This window comes from Pelophylax lessonae, assembly GCF_965119305.1.
Source record: "Pelophylax lessonae genome assembly, chromosome: 6".
NCBI lineage: Eukaryota > Metazoa > Chordata > Amphibia > Anura > Ranidae > Pelophylax > Pelophylax lessonae.
Window position 1 is genome coordinate 205,985,455 of NC_138773.1, and position 20,844 is coordinate 206,006,298.

The window sequence follows — 20,844 nt, forward strand, 5'->3', positions numbered from 1 at the left end:
CTCATCATCTCAGCTAACTAAACCATTACACACCAAAGATCAGTCGTGATCCTGATGATCACGGCTTTTCTCTGTTTATTAAAAGTACACCTATATGAGCAGGTTAATCAGTAAAATTAATTTTTACCGGGTGTTGTACCAAAATCTTACTGAACTCGAGTCCCTACAACTCAGCATGTTGTGTTAGAAGAAGCCAGACATGAAAATTTAACCAGTCCCTAGTTTCATCTATTTTATAGAGGAAGAGGATTGGACACCATGTTAAGAAAATGTATCTTAAAAAAAAAAAAAGAGCAAAAGTTGCATGCTTATACAATACCGAATTGCCTGCTATCATTTTCATTTGAGTCGTGGTTTTCTTTAATGTTTTAAATCTCTCCCTGTGGACACAAAGGCATACCTTAAGTTTTGACTTCCCACTTGACAATGACGACTGCTGGTTTCCCAGAAACATTTGTCCTCCTTCAATCTTTCAATGTAATGTGAGTTCTACCTGTCACTCAAGAATGGCTGTTCAAGATTAATTGAAGTCTTGTACACACTTATCCTATCACCAATATCACATAACTAGAGATAATGACAGTTGGCCAATGGCAGAAGGTAAAGCTACACTCTGGGAATAAATGTCACCCAAAGCAATCTTTTGTGATTGCTCCAGGTGACAGATTACCCCCAATCAGCGTAAAAATGGATTGCTCAGTTAACCACTTTACCACTAGAGCATTTTGCTGTCTTACGTCTGGGCCACTTTTTACGATTCGGCACTGTGCGACTTTAACTGACAATTGCGCGGTCGTGCGACGCCGTACCCAAACGAAAATGACGTCCTTTTTTTCCCACAAACAGAGCTTTCTTTTGGTGGTATTTGATCACCTGTGCGATTTTTACTTTTTGCGCTATAACCAAAAAAAGAGCGTTTATTTTGAGAAAATAACAATATTTTTCACATTTTTTTATATGAAATTCCCCCCAAAAAAGATGTAAAAAACAATTTTTTTTTAAATTTTTGGCCAATTTGTTTTCTGCTACCCATGTTTGGTAAAAAAAATCGCAATAAGCGTATTTTGATTGGTTTGCGCAAAAGTTATTGCGTTTACTAACAAAGGGAAAGATTTTTGTCATTTTTGGTGTTTTTTTTTTAACGCGTAATGGCGGCGATCTGCGATTTTTTTTGCGGGACTGCGACATTGCGGCGGACAGATCGGACCCTTGACTGACATTTTTGACACTTTTGGGGGTACCAGTGACATTACTGCAGTAATCAGTGCTATAAATATGCACTGTTACTGTAAAAATGACACTGGCAGGGAAGGGGTTAACTTTATTGGAGAGGGAGGGGTTAATGTATGCCTGGTGCTTACTGACGTGTGGGGGGGGAGGTGACTTTGTGAGACAGGGACAGATCGGATGTCCAGCTATGCTGAACAGTCCGATCTGTCACTCCCTGTCACTGAGGAGATCCGCCCGCTTGTGTTTACACAGGCGGGCGGATCTCCACACTAGATCCCCGACGATCAGGGCAGAGCAGCGGCGATCGCCGCTGCTCCTCCCCTTGCCCGACTCCCGCTGTGAATGAAAACAGCGGGAGCGCGCCTACAGGGGAGGAGTCTGACGACGTAGGTCTACGTCGTCAGACGGGAACGAGCCACTTTGCCGCAGTACTATTACAGTACTTAGCGGTAAAGTGGTTAAGCAGACTATTCTGTTTCCATGGAGAGGGGAGGGGAAGAATAAGCAGAAGATGTCCCACTGCTCCCTACAGTGGGGACTGCTATAAGGGCGGGCTGAGTGGGATATAGGTCCTTAAATGGCTGGGGAGGCTGAAAAAAACGGGGACACCTGTACTTATGCTACATTTTCCCCTGAAATAATCACAAATTATTATTTTGGGGGCAACATTTTATTTTGTGTATATATCATTACTGAGGGAAGAAGGTACGGGCACAATAGGACTATATTGCTAAAGGCTCAATTCATATGATAAAAAAGTCAAGTTTACAAAAAAACTGGACCCATATATCTATTTTGTTGCAAATATATTTACAATAGTGAAATATTTAATTATATATGGTAATAAAGAAATAACTTTTTCTTGCGTAGTAATACAGTTCTGTCACAAAAATTACATTCAAATTACATTATATTACACACTGGAAAAAAATTAAGCACAGTGGCCTTCTGCCTTGCGGCACTGAGATTCTCTTTTCAAATCCATGACACTCTATTAATGTAGTTTGCATGTTCTCTCTGTGCTTGCATGGGTTTGCTCTGAATACTCCAGTTTCCTACCCACATTACAAAGTCATACTGGTAGGTTAATTAGCTCCTGTCTAATTTGGCTTTGGTATGTGTGCGTGTGTATGTGAGATAGGGACCTTAGATTGTAAGCTTCTTGAGGGAATAGACCAGAACGAATGTAGAGTATGTAAAGTGCTGTGTAAAATTGTAAGTGCTAAAAAAAAAAAAAAAAAAGCCTGATATAAATTCCTGTCATAATTATAATAAGTTAAAACCACTTAAAATCCTAACTAATTTAGCACCACATTAAAAACATGCATTTTATTTACATTTTCTAAACTAAAGCAACTAAGTATCTTTAATTGGGTAAACACAGAATGTTAAGAATAGCCTACAGTAAATTGCTGGGTTTAGTTGATGTCAATTGATTTTTTTCAAGTAATTATTTTTTACTCAAGGATGGTACATTTTTGTAATGTATACTTAATATTGTATTTTAAAGTGGTTCTAAAGGCTTAAGGGTTTTTACCGTAATGCATTCTGTGCTGCAGGATCACCCAACCCCCTCCTTATACTTACTTGACCCCAATGTGGATTCAATGCTGTGCCTGAGAACAGTGGCTCTTTCTGCTCTCTCCCTCCTCACAGGGCAGGTTGATAACATTGGCTCCTGCTGCTGTGAATCAAATTCTGTGATGAGGGAGTGGGGGGCTGAACTGCGCTGTCTGTGTCTATAGACGAAGGGCATGCGTGGCTTGAGATCGAGTCAGCACACGTTCCCCCCATAGAAAATGATTTTTATGGGGGCACTCACCAAAGAGAAGGAGCCAGGACCACAGGTAGAGGACCCCAGAAGAGGAGGATCGGGGCTGCTCTGTGCAAAACCATTGCACAGAGCAAGGAAGTATGGCATGTTTATTATTTAAATAAATAAATAAAAAGGTTTACAATCACTTTAATTAAAAATGCCCTTGGTTAAAAATATTTAAAAAGCTGCCCTTTTTTTTTTTTCTTTAACCTCTTTAGGACCACCCGCCACAGATGTACTGTGGCAGGCAGCCGCTCCTGCGCAAATCGCCGTAACTGTACGGCGGTCACGAGTAGGAGGCTAGGGGGCGAGCGTGCGCCACCAGTGGCGCACTCCCGCCCCCGGAGGCGCGCTCCCATCCCCGCTCATCAGCGGGGAAGCCAATGCAGCGGGCAGGCGGCTCCAATTGCTGCCTGACACCCGTGATTGTTCCCTGCTGAGAGAAGAACGGTCAGCTGTTGTAAACACAGCTGACCGTTCTTCTCCCTGTAATGATCATAGAGCCCCTGTGATCCTTCTATATAGGATTACAGGTCTCTATGGTCATTCAACAAACCACGCCCCCCCCCCACAATTATAATCACTCTCTAGGGTCACATTTAACCCCTTGATCACCCACAATGTTAACCCCTTCCCTGCCAGTGTCATTATTACAGTAAAAGTGCATATTTATAGCACTGATTACTGTAGTAATGTCACTGGTCCCCCCAAAAACGTGTCAAAAACGTCAATCAGGGGTCCGATCTGTCCACTGCAATGTCGCAGTCCAGCAAAAAATTGCAGATCGCTGCCATTACTAGTAAAAAAACAAAAAAAAAAGGCATAAATCTTTCCCATAGTTAGTAGACGCAATAACTTTTGCGCAGACCAATCAAAATACGCTTATTGCGATTTTTTTTACCAAAAATATGTAGCATAAAACAAAACAAAAAATAGATTGCACAGGTGATCAAATACCACCAAAAGAAAGCTCTATTTGTGGGTGGAAAAGGGCGTAAATTTTGGTTGGGTACAGTGTCACATGACCGCGCAATTGTCAGTTAAAGTCACGCAGTGCCAAGTTGAAAAAGGTGGCCTGGTCATTAAGGGGGCAAATCCTATCGGTCTGAAAGTGGTTAACACATTCTTCTTTACAGTGAATATACTGATAATAATACACAATGTCATTGAACCATTCTCTCCTGTGTTTTTGAGACAGGAAGTAAAGTCGCTGATTTCTTGCACACACAGAATGTAGAATGCATAAAGAGAACTGTGCACACAAGAACTGAAATTAACTCACTGATTTCCTGCAGAAACAAAGGGTGAAATGCAGGAGAATAGACTGTACACAGAACATGGGAAATGAAGAGCATGAGGAGAGATCAGTATGATCTACACACCCAGCAAGGTTGTAAGCAGGTGCTTATAGGGGTTGTAGTATGAACTAAAGTTTACTTATTTTTTTGCTGTGTGTGATGTTGGCACTGCTATACAAATTGTATGTGTAACGTGTTACTGGTAACCCTACTGCTATTATGTGGATGTCTATTTCACTGTTCTATGTAAAATAAGTGTAAGTGAGTCAGCAGGCTGCCCAGTGGTTAGGAAGGAGTTAATTCTGCTAACTCCCTGGTGTTCATGGTTCAGCACCCTTATGGTGAGCAATAGATACAAGGGGAGGCAATCTCTCAAGACTCTCCCCCTTGCTCATGGGGAAAGGTAGGAAGGAATGCTGCATCATGTGAAAATGTACTGAGCACATGTCTTCCCTTTTGGGATACCAAGTAAGGGTATTGGATGTTTAATATGAACTCTAATGAAAAGCCTCTTCTTATCTAGAGGTATAAATTGGCCAGTCTGAGCAAGGAGGAAGTAGAACTGCGTATGGGGGAATCTGTGAGTGCAGGAAGTTTAGATAAAGTTCTCAAAGCCATCAAATGCCTAGTATGAAGTTCCTATAAGGGGTGCATGTAAGAGTGTATTAAAATAACTGGGCTTGTACTAAAGGGGAATGGAAGCTGAAAGCTTTGGTGCATTAAGAGAACTATCATTTAATTGGTATTGCTGAAACTTGTCTTCATCTTTCACATGATTGGGCTACTAATTTTCTTGACCATGCTCTCTTTCAAAGAGACAGGGGTAAAACAAAAAATATGGTAGTGTCTGTCTCTATGTCAGAAGTGATCTCAAAGCAAGTCTGAAAGATCTAGTTGACAGAGAGTGTGATAAGGCCAAAGCATTGTGGATGGAGTGCATATGGGTGCGAGTAGTTCAAAGTTGATCATTGGAGTTTGTTATAGGCCACCCAGTGTTAATGAGGATGTGGAGACTCAGCTCCTTGCACAGATAGAAAGGGCTGCAGGGACTTGAACAGTGATAATAATGTTGGATTTTAGCGAACGTGAAATTGACTGGGGTATTGGCACTGCTGGAACAGGAGGGGGCGGAAATGTATGAATTACATGACAATTTTTATGGTACAATTCATAGAGACCCCAACTAGAAATTATACTCTGCTGGACCTGGTAATCTCAAACCATGTTGTGTACAGCTAACATTAAATGAAATCATGTTATGGTCACTGCTACCCAGATGTTCTTTTATTTGAACAGTAGTAATAACCTCCACACATTTTTCTCTTCATCCCTCAGCTCACTCCTTCAGACTCCTCATGTATCACTAATTTACTAACAGACATATCAGCCTGGATGTCCACCGCTTCCTTAAACTCAATCTATCCAAAACCAAGCTCATAATTTTCCCTTCCCCACTTGCCTCTTCTCCTGATCTCTCAGTCCATCACCGCAGACTGGTCTGAGGTAGTAAGCGGGGTGCCCCAGGGCTCAGTCCTGGGACCAACCTTGTTCAATTTATTCATAAACAACATTGAGGACGGGATCAGTAGTTCGTTATCAGTTTTTGCAGATGACACAAAATTGGGCAGGGCAATAACTGCACAGCATGAAGCAGATATCCTACAGAATGACCTGGACAAAATAACGGAGTGGGCAACGACATGGCCAATAAGGTTTAACGTGGAGAAGTGTAAGGTTTTGCACTTGGGGACTAAAAACATAAAAACACAATACACGTTAGGAGGGGAACCCTTGGGGGAATCAAAAATGGAGAAGGATCTGGGAGTCTTGGTTGATGATAGATTAGGCAACAGCATGCAATGTCAAGCGGCAGCTGCCAAAGCCGGCAGATTATTAGCATGCATAAAAAAAGGGATGTATTCCAGAGATAAGACTATAATCCTTCCACTTTATAAAACTCTGGTCCGACCGCATCTGGAATATTCTGTCCAGTTCTGGTCACCAGTCCTCAGGAGGGATGTGTTGGAGCTGGAGAGAGTCCAGAGAAGGGCAACTAAACTGATTAGGGGATTGGAGGACCTTAACTATGAAGAGCGTCTGCAATCGCTCGATTTATTCTCCCTGGTGAAGAGACATCTGAGGGGGGACATGATAGCAATTTATAAATATCTTAATGGGGATCTCAGCTTAGAAAAAAAGCTGTTCATTCGAAGGGATTGCATGAGGACTCGAGGACATACAATGCGATTAGAGGAGAAGCGTTTTAACCTCAGGCAACGAGGGGGGTTCTTTACTGTTAGTGCTACAAGATTGTGGAATTCTCTACCACAAGAGGTGGTTTCTGCGGGAAGTATAGTGGCTTTCAAAAGACTCTTAGACTTACATCTCAAGGATCAGGACATTAAGGGCTATGTGAGATGATTACAGCCACACACACCTACACAGGTTGAACTGGATGGACTATTGTCTTTATTCAACCTCACCTACTATGTAACCGCATGCTAAGGTTCTAGGTGTAATCCTGGACTCTGAACTATGCTTTTGGCCCAACCTACAATCACTGGCCGCATCGACCTCTGCAATATCTCCAAAATACACTCCTTTCTAACCAATCACATCACTAAGCTCCTTCACTCCCTGGTTATTTCCCACCTTGACTACTGCAACTCCCTTCTCATTGACTTACCTTTACATAGGCTATCCCCCTTCAGTCTGTTATGAATGCTGCTGCAAGCCTCATCTACCTTATCAACTGTTTAGTGTCTGCTACTCCTCTGTATCAATTCCTCCACTGGCTCCTGCTAACCCAACAAATTTAATTCAAAATACTAACAACTTACAAAGCCATCCACAACTCTGCTCCCAGCTACATCACTGATCTAGTCTCAAAATACCAATCTAATCGTTCTCTTCATTCCTCCCAAAACCTTCTGCTCTCTATCCCCCTTGTCACCTCCTCCCATTCTCGCCTTCGGGACTTTTCCGAGCATCTCCCATTCTTTGGAACTCCCTACTACGATTTTCTCCTACTGTTTGCTTTTAGACAATTCCTGAAAACCCATCTCTTCAGAAAAGCCTATCCTACCTCCATCTAACAACTGTACTTTCATGTTCTCCATCACCTCCTCCCCCACTGATATTACCGTTTGTATTACTTGACCCTCCCTCCTAGATTGCAAGCTCTAATAGGCAGGGCCCTCTGATTCGTGCTGTATTGAATTGTATTGTAACTGTACTGTCTGCCCTAATGTTGTAAAGTGCCGCACAGACTGTTGGCGGGATATAAATCCTGTATAACAGTAATAATGTGGAGCATTGAACTATTGTTCAAATTAGGAACATCTGGGTAGCAGTGACCATAGCATGATTTCAATGTTAGCTGTAAACAACAAACACATGCTGGAAAGATAAGAAAAACACTTAATTTTAAAAGAGCACATTTTCCAAAGATGAGGGCTGCTATCCAATGCCTAGACCGTGAGAGAATGTTAGTATAGGGTATGTGCTACACAATTGCAAAGAGAAACCGTACCTTTGTTCTGTAGGTAAGTATAAAGTGGAAAATTGGATTGAGGCACTGAGGACTTTCATGGTATGGTATGAATTGAGAACACAATAGTTTTATTTAAAAAATACAAATGTTTATTTTATCAATCTAAAATTAAAAATGGGAGAGAGGAAACGGAGAGTTATTTTCCAATTAGGGACAAAAAGACAGTTGTAAAAATAAACAAAAACAAATAAAAAAAAAACATAATTTCTAGAATACAGATTGGATATTGACTGCATTTTCTCTACATATTAAATATTCCTCTTGGATAAAACTCCTTAACCACTTTACCACCGGTGGATTTTGCTGTCTTACGTCTGGGCCACTTTTTGCGATTCGGCACTGTGCGACTTTAACTGACAATTGCGCGGTCGTGCGACGCCATACTCAAATGAAATTGACGTTCTTTTTTTCCCACAAATAGAGCTTTCTTTTGGTGGTATTTGATCACCTGTGTGATTTTTACTTTTTGCGCTATAAATAAAAAAAGAGCGTAAATTTTGAAAAAATAACAATATTTTTCACATTTTTTATATGAAATTCCCCCCGAAAAAAATGTAAAAATCAAATTTTTTTTGAATTTTTGGCCAATTTGTTTTCTGCTACCTATGTTTGGTAAAAAAAAAAATCGCAATAAGAGTATTTTGATTGGTTTGCGCAAAAGTTATTGCATTTACTAACTAAGGGAAAGATTTATGTCATTTTTGGTGTTTTTTTAACGAGTAATGGCGGCGATCTGCGATTTTTTTTGCGGGACTGCGACATTGCAGCGGACAGATCGGACCTCTGACTGACATTTTTTACACTTTTGGGGGTACCAGTGACATTACTACAGTAATCAGTGCTATAAATATGCACTGTTTCTGTAAAAATGACACTGGCAGGGAAGGGGTTAATTTTTATTGGTGATCAAGGGGTTAATGTATGCCTGGTGCTTACTGACGTGTGTGGGGGGAGGGGACTATGTGACACAAGGACAGATCGAGGGTTCAGCTATGCTGCACCCTGCAATCTGACCCTGCCTGTCACTTAGGAGATCCGCCTGGTCACTAAGGGCTCTTTCACACGGGCGGTCCGATCAGGTCCGCTTGTCAGTTTTTCAGGCGGATCTGATCGGATGCCCCATTCAGCCCTATGGAGCAGCGCAGGGGCAGACTGGCAACTTTCGGCCCAGGGGGCAAGTACAAATTAGAGGCCCATGGTGCAGTGACTCGGCCCCTCCCCCCTCCTACTCGCCCTCTTCCTGTCCTCCTCCTGACCCCAATTCCAGGCTGAAGCCCTGCTCCAGGTACTCTCTACTCACCGGCTGAACTCTGGTTCCCAACCTGGCCAGCAGGGAGCGGTTGGGGGGAGCTGGGACAGCTCGGTTGGGGCTGGCCAGCAGAGAAGAGTCTCAAGTGGGGCATGGAACGGGCCTCTGCTCAGATACAGTTTACACCATCCATGCTGGGGGGGGGGGTGCCTGTGCCCTGTCTTTGTCTTCATCCCGCACTCAGTAGGTTAGTGGCAAAGACTTTTTACTTTTCTTCACCAGGAATCCTTTAGCATGTCTGTGGCAGAAGCAGTGAAGCCTTTTTACAGGACATCAGAGTGGCCCAGGGGGCAATTGCCCCCCTGCCCCCTGGCCCAGTCCTCCCCTGGAGCAGCGGATGTCAGGGGTGACATGTCCGCTGACACCCGCTGCCATCTGCATCCCATCCTGTCCTTGAAATCCGGACGGATGGAAACCCTATTTTCCATCCGTCCTGGGGATCGGATCGGATCGGATGGGATCGGATGAGAGCGGACAGGCGGTCCGCTCTAATCCGATTCCCCATAGAGAGCAGCGGGGGCTGTGACACCTCCCTCTCCGCACTGCAAGCGGAGACGGAGCTGTCATCCGCCGGCTCAGCGGAGATCGCGGATCGATCCCCGCTGAGCAGCACGGATCCGCCTACGGAGGCGGACCGTGTGAAAGAGCCCTTAGGAGATACTATGTCTGGTGATGTAGTACTACGTCGCCAGACATTATCGAGCCACTTTGCCGCAGTACATCTCTAGTGAGCAGTGCGGAAGTGGTTAAGAAGCGGACACTCCACGAAACATGTAGAGTGTGAGATTGGAGACATGTGAACAGAGGTCCCTCATTATCGGGTGGAAATTATAGTCAATATCCAATCTGTATTAGAGGAATTATGTTTTTTTTTATCATCAGAACTGTCTTTTTGTCCTTAATTGGACAATAACTCCCCCTTTCCTTCTCCCCTTTCATTGGCGAATTTTTAATACTGATTGATATAATAAACATTTGTATTTGTGTTGTGTTCATGCCGTACCATGAAATACCTTGGTGCCTCAATCCAATTTCCCACTTTATACTGGGAGAGAATTTTGTCATTAACTCCTTTACGACCGCCCGCCCGCCACAGATGTACTGCGGTAGGCAGCTGCTCCTGGGCAAATCGCCGTACATGTACGGCGCTTGCTCTTTAACCCCTGGATCACCACAGGGTTAACCCCTTCCCTGCCAATGGCATTATTACAGTAACAGTCCATATTTTTAGCACTGATTACTGTAGTAATGTCACTGGTACCCCAAAAAGTGTCAAAATTGTAATTTAGGGGTCAGATCTTTACGCCGCAATGTCGCAGTCCTGCAAAAAATCACAGATCGCTGCCATTACTAGTAAAAAAAAAAACAATAAAAATTACATAAATCTTTCCCATATTTAGTAGACGCGATAACTTTTCCGCAAACCAATCAAAATACACTTATTGTGATTTTCTTTTACCAACAATATGTAGCAGAAAACAAATTGGCCTAAAATGTTAAAAAAATTTGATTTTTAATTTTTTTTGGGGGAATGTCATATAGGAGAATGTGAAAAATATATATATTTTTTTTTCAAAATTGTCGCTCACTTTTTTGTTTATAGCGCAAAAAATAAAAATCGCAAAGGTGATCAAATACCACCAAAAGAAAGCTCTATTTGTGGGGAAAAAAGGACAAAAATTTTGTTTGGGTACAGTGTCGCACGACCGCGCAATTGTCCGTTAAAACAACGTAGTGCCGAATCACAAAATAGGGCCTGGTCAGGAAGGGCGTAAAATCTTCCGGGGCTGAAGTGGTTAAAGAACACAGAACAGAAATGGGAATGTTTCAAACCAACTGTATGCAAACACACTGCACAATATATTCCTGTGGGCAATACGTTTAAAAGGATAAAGCTAAAACCTATGTGGCCCATGTCCATGCATCCCCTTGCAGTTCACAGAGCAACTATAGCATTTGCTGCTTTCTGAATGCTGATTGTTCTTTTTCCATGCAGAAACAGATTGTTGGGTTTCCATTACAGAGCTGTCTGTTATGTCAACAGTACAGAGCTTCATTGCAGTGAGGAAAGACACACCAATGGCAGCCACCCCAGATAGAGAAAAGGAAGGTCAGTGCAATATATTGACTAGGCCTTCAAAGAGACACTGGAAAAATGTATTAGCTCAAAGTGGAGAGAAAAAAAAAAGACCTAATGTAGTCCAAGTTCAGACATTAACACACACAAAGGACATGTTTTACACTTTTCACTGCTGCTAATGCAGATATCCATTTTTTTTAAAGTATATATATATATATATATATATATATATATATATATATATATATATATATATATATACAGGGATTTTTTTCTTAGAGAATAGGTGCAGGAACTCCCCCCTTCTGAATCACCACTTGTCTCCATCCCCTACCCACATTCCAGTACCGCCCCTTTTAGAAAATATAGAACCAAGTATCATTTTGTGGTGCTAAGTCATTTTTATGGAATATGTTAATGATAACAAGAAAAGCAGTAAAATAGATCCCAAATAGTCCCCTCCGCCCCTCCACCAACAGATCCTCCTCACAACAATAGACCCCCACCCCCATCAACAATTGACTCCCTTCAAAAAATTACCAACCAAACAAAAATAGACTCCTGCCAGCACCAATAGATCCAACTTATCAACAATAGACCTTCCCAAAAACAAAAGACCCCACCAACAATAATAGCCCCCCCCCCTCCATCAAAATATCCTCCTCACAAAAATTGACACCCCTCCCCATAAACAATTGACTCCCTGCAACAAAATACCAACCAAACAAAAATAGACCCCTAGCAACAACAACAGATCTCCCATCAGCCAGCATCAATAGACCCTCCAGCAGTCAGCATCAATAGACCCTCCAGCAGCCAGCATGAATAGACCCTCCAGCAGTCAACATCAATAGACCTCTCCCTCAATAGTAGATTCCCCCCAGCAACATAGGACCCCCTCCCCCGTTTAGCAGCAATAGACCCCCATGCAAAAAAAGACCCCCTTCAGTGACAATAGATCCCTAGAAGAAAGCATGAATAGACCATTCAGTACACCCCAGGACCCCTTGCCATTACATACATTCAGTGCTAGAGGTGCCGGAACTGCGTTCCCCCACTTTCCCGCTGAAAAAAAGCCTGATATATATATATATATATATACATACATACATACACACACACACATATATAAATATATACTGTATATACAAACATATAAAGTACAGAAAAGACAACATACAGAGATGTGCACTTACATTCCTTCTCTTTTGCTGCTTCACTTAGGCAGTCCCAGTTCTGTGTTGGCTCTTTGCAGACCACCTCCCATGAGCTTCAGAATTCACGCACTACCTGTATAGACAGTGCTTAGACAGGATTTCCTGGGCAGTAAAATTAATATTCATTATTTTTATTTTTTTTAAAGAAGGGAATAAATGTATGCATGTATGTGTTTACATGCGTAGACACATACAAATTATAACCCTAGATTTAGTTCAGATCAATTTGTTTTACCCTGCTGTTTGCAGCGCAACATTATGTTCTTGAACACAGCTGTCTAAATTGGCCCATAGATTTGTATAATACTGTGTATTGATGCATACAGAACAAGACATTATATGCATATACACTTACGTCAACAGCTGTGTAAATGCACCCTATGGCCTGTGACATGAACCCAAGAACCTATTGCTCATCATTAGCAATTATGCCCCTTCCCCCTGTCCCACCTAAAATTGCTCTGTGGTGCTTGCCTTAAATAACTCACTAGTAAGAGCTCATTCACAATGCACAAAGCATAATACATAGCACATAACATGTATTTGCCATTGCGATGTAAACATGCATTTCTGTGCACTGCAATGCACTGTTATAATGCATTGCAATGTTCACATTTTTCTTCTTTTTTACTTCAATGCCAATTCTATGTGCTGCGGTGCATTAAAACGTGTTGTAATGCATTGTATTGAGCTGCAACAAAATTACGTCTGGATCATTTTATCTCAATGCACACTAACTAATGCTGCATGTTAGTGTGGACAAGACCTACAAAAAGCAAGGCTTTTGAGCAAAGAAAAATGGAGCAATTTAGGGTATGAATGATACAGAGAGAAAATAACTGCCAGGGTGTAGCAACTCTAAAAGTAAAATATTATGTACATTGTTTTTTTTTTTTCAGAGAATAGGTGCATGAGCTCCTTCAGAGTCACCCCTTGACCTCAACCCCTACCCATCTCTGAGCACTGTTCCTTGGTTCCACCCCTTACCCACCTCCCAGTACCACCCCTTTTAGAAAATACAGAACCAAGTATCATTTTGTGATCCTAAGTATTTTGTATGGAATGTGTTAATGATAACAAGAAAGGCAGTAAATTAGACCTAGGGACAATGGATACCCCAGCAACAAAAGATCCACCCCAGCAATGATGGACTCCTAACAGCCAGCATCAATAGACCCTCCAATAGCCAGAAACATTAGATCCCTCCCTTAACAGTAGATCTCTCCCAGGAACGAGTGGCCCCCTGCAACACAAGTCCAACCCCCAGCAACAATAGATCCCCCACCAGCAACAACAGACCTCTCCAGCAAAAATAGACCCCACTGCAAAAATAGATTCCCCTCCAGCAATGATAGATTCCCCAGTAGCCAGCATCAATAGACCCTCTGGCAGCCAGCAACAAAGACCCCTGCCTCAAAATTAAATCCCTCCCAGCATAAACTGACCCCCCAGCAACATAAGACCCACCCACCCCACCAGCAATAGATTCCCCACGAGCAACAGAAGAACAATAGACCCCCCTTCCTTCACAAAAATAGATGCCCTCCAGCAACAATACATTCCCCAGCAGCCAGCATCAAAAGACCCTCCAGCACCTCTTGCCATTACATACATCCAGTCCTGGAGGTGCCAGAACTGCGTTCCCCCACATTCCCGCTGAAAAAAAAGCCCAGATAACGTGCCCGTATTTTTTGTTTACTGGTCTGCCACTGCAAGATGAAATTAACAAGCCACCCCCCCGCCCCCCAATTTATTCAGAACATTGCACATCCCACCCATTACACTCAGCTCATATACAACACATTTCAACGTTGCTGCCTCTTGACTAGCAAGTTGCCATGAGCTATGTCTGCTGTAGGCAGATCTGAACCTCATAGGGCCTTTGCTCATTATCCCTTCAACCACACCCCCCTCCCCCTCCCCCCAGTCTGCTCTACCTGTAAAGGTTGGAGCTGTATTTTGTGTTGCCTCTTTCCACTTACAGAGGGAGGGGTATTCTAAATGTTATTGAACTACTAATGTGGTAATGCATTTAAAATGTTGGCAGTACTCTTGTTAGTACTATTGTCCTACTGTCTCTCTTTGCAGTTGCTTAGCTCACACATCCTTAACAGTGACGTGTATTAGATCTGCACTTTGCCAAGTGTTAATGTAAAATATAATTCTCAGAAAAACTATAACACATTTTAAAAAAATTTAGTAAATGTATTCATGTTCCTTGATAATTTACGAATTATTTTACAGTGAAGCTTGTTAAAATGCAATTTTATAAAAAGAATTGCTTTCAACTGATACAATAACCTGTGAAATTAATTAAACAAGTATTCACAGAGAATGAAAATATAAAGACCAAAGTCTGTAAATTCTGAAGTCTGAGAGAACATACACGTAAAAGGTTAGGAAGGTTAAAAACTCTCATACTCCTTTGGCTTTCCTCTCTTAAAATTCTCCCTGTCTTCGGGAAAAAAGAAAATAGTTTATTTTCCAAAATTACACTTTTAAGACAGGTTCAGGAACATTTCAAAATAGGCTACACAAAATACAAAGTGGTTTGAGCTGAGCTTCTTTGCCCCCACAGGAATAGACTGTGATCCTATCTGCCAAACAGAAGTCGTTAGCTCACTCAAGATAACAGTGCTTGACACTACAGGGTGCAAAGGCTCTCTGAAGAAAAGAAGCAGGACCACAGATCTCTGTTGGTGGTGTATACGATTTGTCTGTTTTGATTTAGAAATTCTGGCCTCTTGGACTCTTTTATGTCATAGAATCCCTGGATGGGAGAATAAACATATTGGGTAGACACTGAATGACCAAGAGATGTATTATATTCTTTCTGAAGATAGTACCATTTGTTTTTCAATAATTGTATAGTGTGTCATGCCTAAGTAAATACATAGGCAGAAATGACAAAATGTTTATGCTTAATAGCATGATAGACTAAAAGAATAGGATATTCAAAATGTCACATGTCACATTTTGTTTATCTGTTTATAGCATGTCTGTATACAGTGCCATTGTTTAGAATCTGTGTTTTCCAACTACCAAAATTATCAGATGCTAGTCAATTGAACAATGTTCTTTTTTATCTGTGAGCCATAAAAAAGCAAATTTATGAGCCATGCTATGAGGAAGGATGCAAAAGCTGAAACGCGTTAGCATCTTTTGTATCATGCTTTTATACATGTAGCAAATAAAGAATTTCTTCGCAAGAGCACTCCGAGTTGCCAGCTTTTATCTTATTGATATGGTCTAACTACCTTAGCTAACAAAATGTGATCATGGTACCGTAGGCAGAACATATATATAACAATATAAATAATAAACTGGACTCAAGAACTTGTGGATATAATAGGCCGCAGCCCTTTTATTATAGGTATTAATACATTTTTGTATTAAAACCATAAACCATAACAATTTAAAATGCAACCAACCACACATCTAGCTCAGCCATTAAAGCTTGAGCTAACATTACTAAACTTACTGTCCCCTTTCACTTCGAAAGGGACAATATCTCATAATATGAACTGCAACAAGGAGTGCTGACTGACTCTGAATGACGTTGTTTATTTTCTTTTATAGGCAACTGATCGTGCCAGATAGCCGTTGTCAACAGGAAAAATTAACTGACTATTTTCTTTTACAGTATCCAGCTGTCTGCCACGGTCCCATATATGGTGGGTGGGGACATGTTATGCCCCTCCCCCATTTCCATTCTTTCTTATTTTTTCCACTGTTCTGCACTCCTGGCTTTGGGAGTACCAATGCCAATGGGCTCGACATACAGTAAAGTTGGCCAAATGCACTACATACAGTATGTGGCCCAGTCACCATCCTCCTGCCCCAAGTACTACAATTGTAAAATGGAAGGAGTCAGATAAAAAATTGTCAGCCAAGCAGCACCTGCATCGACCCAGTTGGACTCGCTGTTTAGGTGAATATTTAGAAAAAAAGTGCTGCACAAAATTCGACCAGTGAAGAATCAATACCTTGAATCAAGCAATTGATATATACTATAAATATCCCAAAAGCATTATACACATAACAGTAATATACTATCAATATGCATATATACTTATAACCACTACGTGCAATAATAAAAAACCAACAACATTTGTGTGCTAGTAAGAGGGTTCCACCACCCTTGCAAAGCTGCAGCGTATAACACTCAGGGCCTAATTCAGTATAAGTTTGGAGTAGAGCTGCTCACTTCTCCAGAAATAACTCCAGCCTAAACTCATTGCATCCTAATTAGGTAAGTGGCTGGAGTTAAACCATCAACTAGATGCTTTAATGAATTCGGAGTTGGAGTTAACTTAGGCTGAATTTGAGTTTGGAGTTAACCAAATTCCCTTTGTGTTTTTCATAAAAGGAAATTTGTCTATTCTGAATCACTATTACACAGCAATGTCATTTATTATGGTTTATTTTAATTTTAAGGTATAGTTATGTATCTTATGTGTTTTAACCTTTAGATTTTCTAATAGCAGACTACACAGCTGTCTAATTAGCAGTCTTCATTCTTTATTTCAGGCATATCTGATTGTATTCAGCACTTTGGTGTAGTGGGCTAAGCTCACAGCTAAAGATTGCTAGGTCATGAGTTCAAGGCCCAACCATGATAACACCCTGTGTGCCATAATTTTATTTTGGCCACATAGTAATACATTGGCTACATCACCTAAAATTGCATGTCAATGGCCTTGTATATTCAAGAAACAAACATGCATATGTGCAGGGTGCAATTATGCATTTGCCAAGTTTCAGTATTTATTTATAGCTGTCTAAAATTTAAGAAGGTGATGGCACACTTGGGATTTGAACTCATGCTCTCAGTGTTTATAGCCAGGAACACTAACCACTAAACCATTGAGCTGAGCATGATTACCCCCTGGAATATTTATTCCCATGTTTCAATAGTTAACCACTTCCTTACAGGGCAGTTACACCCCTTCCTGCCCAGGCCAATTTTCAGCTTTTTATACTGTTGCATTTTGAATGACAATTGTGCGGTCATGCAACCCTGTACCTAACACAAATGTATGACAGTATTTTCATAAAAAATAGTGCTTTCTTTTGGTGGTATTTGATCACTGCAAGGTTTTTTTTCTATTGGCAAAAAGAAGACCTAAATGTTTGACCCCTAAAATAATGTGTTTTTGTTTATGTAATAAAATTTGGTAAATCAATATGTTTTTTGTTGCACTGACGAGCATTGATGAGGCTGCGCTGGCAGGCACTGATGAGACACTAATATGCAGCACTGATAGATAGATAGGTGGCACTGATATGCAGCATTGATGGGCATTGATAGGTGGCACTGATGGGCAATGATTGGCACTGGTGGGCAGCACTGAAAGATGGTAATGATGGGCAGCACTGAAGAGGAGGGCACTAACAGGTTCCCTGAGCACTGATTGGCATCAATGGTGACATGGGTGGGCATCCCTGGTGGCTCTAGTGGCATCCCCCAAGGGTCTGCACTGGTAATCAATGCTCTGATTACAAGCACAGACCCCCCCCCCCCACACACACACACTTACTTTGCATATGAATGCCATTTCTTCACAGCTGAAAGTGGCCCTCACCATGATTAGCCAGTTGATTGTGACCACTTGCTGGAATGTGTGCAAGCCAATTTGGTGTCATTTCTGGTCCAGGGCAAACGCCAATGTGCCATTTGCAATTTATTGTAAAGAGATTTTGCTTTATTTTAAAAATGGCGCACACAGACAACTAAAATGTATTGGAAATGTTTTACCTAGGCCAGTGATGGTAACCCTTAACCCCCCCCCCCCCCCCCCCCAAGATGTTTTTGCCCTACATTTTCCCAAAATGCTCATGTACTCTGCAGTGTAGGTGAGCATCATGGGAAATGTTACAAAACACCTGTGTTGCCAAGGCTCATCACTGACCAGGGGCGTAACTACAGGGGTTGCAGGGGTTGCAATTGCAACCGGGCCCCATGCTCCAGGGGGCCCGTGCAGCTCCACTGTATACCTGGATAGGAGGGGCGGCGGGGGCAGCATGTAGAGAAACCACTGTCCTCCTTTTTCCTCCTGTAGCTGCAGGAGAAAAATGGAGGAGATTGGTTCCTCCTGTATGCTGCCCCTGACACTCCTATCCAGTTCACTTGTGCTCTGCTATCTCTGGGCCCTGTGTGCTCCCTGCCCCCCCCCCCCCCTGGGCCAACTGCAGAACTTGTGATGGGTCCCACTGCGGGACCGTAATAAAGGGCCCCGCAATGAGAGTGAAGGGCCCCAGGATGAGTGGGAGGAGCCCCAGGCTTAAAGGGAAGGGCCCCGGCCAGGTGTCTGGGGGGCCCTGCATGGTTTCTTGCACCGGGGCCTGAAGGTTCTAGTTACGCCTCTGTCACTGACCTAAGCCAACTAAAAAGGTGAGTGAGCGCTGTAGCAATCTTTTATTTAGTAATCATTTTTAGTGATTTTTTTATTAAAATGTTTTGGTTACATTCATCCACAGCGACTGAATGGAAATTTTGTATTATTCCTTAATTTATATATTTTTAGCTAAATATATACATAAACACTTTAATTTTTTCTTACAATTTAGCCCCCCCCACACCCCCCCCCACACACACACACACACACCCCCCCCCCCACACACACACACACCCCCCCCCCCACACACACACAACCCCCCCCCCCCCCACACACACCCCCCCCCCCACACACCACACACACCACACCCCCCCCCCACCCCCCCCCCCCCACACCCCCCCCCCCCCACACACACACACACACACCCCCCCCCACACACACAGCCCCCCCCCCCCACACACACCCCCCCCCCACACACACACCCCCCCCCCACACACACACACACACCCCCCCCCCACACACACACACACACACACACACCCCCCCCACACACACACACCCCCCCCCACACACACACACACCCCCCACACACACACCCCCCCCCCCCCCACACACACACACACACACCCCCCCCCCCACACACACCCCCCCCCCCCCCACACACACACACACCCCCCCCCCCCCACACACACACACACACACACCCCCCCCCCACACACACACACCCCCCCCCCACACACACACACCCCCCACACACACACCCCCCCCCCCCCACACACACACACACACACCCCCCCCCCCCCCACACACACCCCCCCCCCCCCCCACACACACACACCCCCCCCCCCCCCACACACACCCCCCCCCCCCACACACACACACACACACACACACACACACACACACACACTTCGCTGGAGTAAATGGAGAAACCCTACCCAAGTTCATACTGTACTGCCATTGCACACACACAAAATAATACAAGAAATGGATTACATTCAACAGACACAAAAGATATCTGAATTACATCTAGACAAATATGAAGAAAAGAAAACAAAAAACCAGGAGCTGTGTACAAATGAATAAGCTTTATTGAACATGTATAAAACATCAGTAATCACTCAAGCAAGCATGTGAAATGTGAAATGTGAAATATGCAATGCCCCCCCCCCCCCCAAAACCCCCAAATCAAGTAATTTTTATTCAAATTACAGTGCAAAGATACAACATATGATGGATAGATAGAGCTTACAATATCCAAAAGTCAAGCAAAATAAGTTGTAGACACCTTAGTATTAAGCATAAAACATACCCAACATACTTTTATGTTAATTGTTTGCATGAGCCTGCCTTTTCATTTAAATACCATCAAATCAGTAGAACATACAGCTACACAGAGGCATGAAAATAAAAAAAAACATGTATAGAGTACATAAAGACACACTTTGCAAAAACTATACCAAACAGTTAGAGCATGAAAAGTATTCATCCAACAGAATACACTTACTGCAATATGGATCTTTAGGCATGCCAGCAAACCCCCACCCCAAAAGCAAATTCGGACATAAAGACCTGTGGCCCTTCCACAGGCCAAATGATATGATCTCATACATCCCTTTATATAACCTTGGTTAAACTACACCCACCCAGTATAGGAAACGCCCAGCAAAGTAATTAATTGGGTCTGTTGGTTCCTAAACCAAAATCACCAGTTCACTAATGAATGAGTGTTTGGCTGACCATCCATGATCAAAGTTTCTTACAAGTCAACACACATAAGAAATGCTTTCAATAATCTCAGCATGAGCACAAAGTGGCTTTTTCATTTAGACTAATGCCTCGTACACACGTACTGATCGTCGGCCGACCGATCGGCCGTCTTTTGTCCAGGGATGTCCTGTCTGTTGAAAACTGCAAAAGACTGCACACGAATTTTGTCGGCCAACAACAGACGACTGCAGAAGTGATGTCATGTGATGGTTAACTTTCCGTGTGTTTTTTCT